At 36.2% G+C, this 3,656-nt stretch overlaps 1 pseudogene; it reads left to right on the forward strand.

Annotated features, from left to right (window-relative positions):
• Positions 1–3,163: 3,163 nt before the first annotated feature.
• On the forward strand, positions 3,164–3,395 carry LOC105740423 (annotated as a pseudogene).
• Positions 3,396–3,656: the final 261 nt, after the last annotated feature.

Here is a 3,656-nt window from a genome sequence, read left to right on the forward strand (position 1 = left end):
TCTCATAAGTATTTTTTTGTTTGCTTAACTTTTTAAAAATATTTGATTATTTCAAGTTGGTATTCAAATTTCAAGCATACAATTTAATAAACATATCTTCTAAGATTATCTTAATGTATTAGTTCCTGCAGTTTTTCCTGTCCTCTTGCAATGTATTTGTCGAAAACAACTTGGCCATTTGTATTTTTTGCATTTAGATCTAGAAGCTCTATCTGATTCAGGTTTGATTTCTTTTTTAAACAAAAATACTTCAGATATAGTTGGATACTGGTTAATAAAGAGTACCAAAATTTCTAATTACCTCTCCTTTTAGTAATGTAATTTTCAATTTTTCATCATAAATTAATGAAATGGTGACACTGTATTTTATTTTTAATTATAAGATAGACTATATGTGTAGAGAGAAACTTGACTTCATCAATCATTTTGTTACTGTGATATACATTCGTATAGGAAATAATAATAGAATGATTATTTCCTCTTTGATGTGTTTTCAGAATACTTCGCTGGGTTTGTAACATCTTTGAAATGTGATCATTAGTAGCTTTTTGTTTGGTTTTGTCTATATGATCACTAAAATGGCAATATATTTAACATGTTTCAACTCACTGCAGTGATTCTTTCAATGAATATTTATTTTTTTTCTTTTTTGGTCATAAGGGATTTCTTCAAGTTGGCTCCTGAGTCTTTTTGACTGAATCTTAGTATTTGTAGAAGTTTCTTTGGTTTCTGCTATGAAAAAATGAGCAGGCTTACTTTACATATTTCTTGCCTGGAATCGGCCATCTGTCCAAGGAACTCTGGTTACTTTTAATGGAATATGGTATTAAGACGCCAGTATTATTACACCAATGCCCATTTTTACTAGGTTGGTCATTGTGTTTAGGATTTTTCAATAGAAAAAAACTAAGAAATAGGTATTGTTATTATTAAGACAAAATAATTCACACTTAGGAATTTTTCATTATGTCTTTGATTTGATATTTATATTTTTTCTCTTGAGTTGAAATATTTCCCAATGACTCTAAAATTATTACTTACATATTTTATTATTTATTTTGAGACAAAGTCTCGCTCTGTCACTTAAGCTGGAGTGCAGTGGTGCGATCGGAGCTCTGCCTCCCAGGCTCAAGAAATTCTCCTGCCTCAGCCTCTTAATTAGCTGGGATTACAGGTGCCCACCACCATGCCCAGCTAATTTTTGTATTTTTAGTAGAGACAGCGTTTTACCATGTTGGCCAGGCTGGTCTCAAACTCCTGACCTCAAGTCATCTTCCTCCCTCGGCCTCCCGAAGTGCTGGGATTGTAGGCGTGACATTACTTACATATTTTAACACAGACAAGTATTTTTCACACACAAATAAATTAGAATGACTGTACCAATATTATTACAACTTAACATATATTTATTATCTCACAATTTCCATGGGTCAAGAGCCTAGGCATGGCATGGGTGGTTCCTCTATGCTCAGAATGTAACAGCCTGTAAAAAATGATAGCTTGCCTGAATTCTTATCTGGAGAGCCACTCACTTCTAAGCTCTTCAGGTATCTAACAGATTCTTATCTTTCAGCTGTATGGAAAAGGGCCCCAGCTTTCTTCTGGCTGCTGCCTGAAGGCTTCCTGACATTCCTTTTGAATTCATAAAGAGCAAAAGCAGAGTCTTTAACTTCAGGGAGAGCCCAGTCCCTTTTTTTAAGAGATTTCACTTACGTCAGGTCTTCTCAGGATAATCTTCTATTTGATTGATCTGAGACCTTAATTACATCTGCAAAATCCTTTCACTTTTGCCATATTCTATCCATAGAAGCAAGTCCCATAGTTTCCACCCATATTAAAGGAAAATGGATTATTCAGGATAACAGCACTAGGGAGAGAGGATCTTTGGGGCCACTTTAGGACTCTATTTGCCCCAGGGATAATAAGATCTAAAGAAAATATAATTCTTGTTATAATTAAATAATGTAGCATAAGTAAGCACTTGTCAGAGCCTGTACCCAAAATACAGTTCAGTTATGAAAAATAATATTAGACCATGTTGTGGGGGTTGGGCAAGGGTGGAGGCAGGGGTCTGATGGTCAAGAAGGAATTAAAGATAAATATAACACCTCCTGGAACTTTGACTCAAATTTCAGAAAGAGATATACAGAAGATTTAATGTAAAACAGATCAGAATGTATGAGATAATAGATGTCAGCACACAAGACATTTACACCCTTCAAAAATAGTAACTCAAAATTAATAAGACCTAAATATAAAATGCAAAATAAAATTCCTAGATGATAAGCAGAGAAAACTTTTGGTGTTGTGATGACTTTTTAGAAATAACACCAAAAGCAAGATCCATGATAAAAAGAATTAGACTTCGTTAAAATTAAAAAATTCTGCTCTGTAAGAGAAACTGTCAAGAGAATGAAAAGATAAGGCATAGACTGGAAGAAAATATTTACAGAAGATATACCTGGTGAAGCACTATTACCCAAAATATACAAAGATCACCTAAATCTCAACAATACAAAAACATCCCTATTAAAATAGGGGCCAAATACCTTAACAGACACTTCACCAAAAAAGATAGAGAGATGGAAAATAAGCATAGGAAAAATTGCTCTACACCATATATCATCAGGGAAATCCAAATTAAACAATGAAATATCACTACATGCCTATTAGAATGGCCAAAACCCCAGAACCCTGATAACACGAATGCTTGAAAGGATGTAGGGCAACAGGAATTCTTATTCATTGCTGCTGGAAATGCAAAATGGTACAGCTACTTTGGAAAACAGTTTGGCAGTTTGTCACAAAACTAAGCGTACTCATATAATTCCGAAATCATGCTTATTACTATTTACCCAAATGAGTTAAAAATTCAAATACACTAATTGGCGTGGCAGTGTCCAGGGCTGGTGTCCCCCGTGGAGGCAGGGGGAAGCTGCATATGATGTCCTTGTGTTTCAGAAAAGCACAGAACAAGGTTTTGTAGAGAAGATTGAGAAGTACTGGATAACAGTACAATCAAGTGCTTTTTATAAACGTTTGAACTTGTTCCTGCACATGCCCTGGGGGGTACTTAGCTCTAATCTGATCAAGCATTTTTATGGATGGCTCAAATATAGACACACCAGGTGGTTTCACGAAGCAGGGGCAGACGATCTTGCAGATGATCCTGCCACCAGGGACAGAGCTGGTCTGGAGGCTGCTACGGCTCTACAGACATTTGCCGCTGGCAGCTGCCGACCAAGGGCATCCAGGAGCATTATAAGCATGCTGTCAGGCAGAGTTTCCAGCTTCATTCAGATGAAGAGAACCCTGAGAGAATCCAGTAGATTATTTAAAAAACCACTGAAGATGCTGAGTGGGTCATAAACAAATATATATATATATATATCTGAGAACCCAGAGAGTGAGCTGTGCTAAAGCCATTGGAAGTTGAGAAACCTCTCTTCTGGAGCTTAGCAGCAGCAGTGGCAGTTTTGAAAGATCCACTGGCATTGTTGGGAGAAAGAGCAAGAAATCATGGGAGGAGAAGCTGACCTTGCTCAGAAGGCCCTTCTTGCCAGAGTCTCGTTTCCAGCCTCATTTACATTTGTACTTCTAGTTGGTTATGATGTGAAATTTGGGGAAAATGTATTTTTTGTTTGTTTTGTGTTTTT

Source organism: Nomascus leucogenys, chromosome 11 (genome assembly GCF_006542625.1).
Source record: "Nomascus leucogenys isolate Asia chromosome 11, Asia_NLE_v1, whole genome shotgun sequence".
Taxonomy (NCBI): domain Eukaryota; kingdom Metazoa; phylum Chordata; class Mammalia; order Primates; family Hylobatidae; genus Nomascus; species Nomascus leucogenys.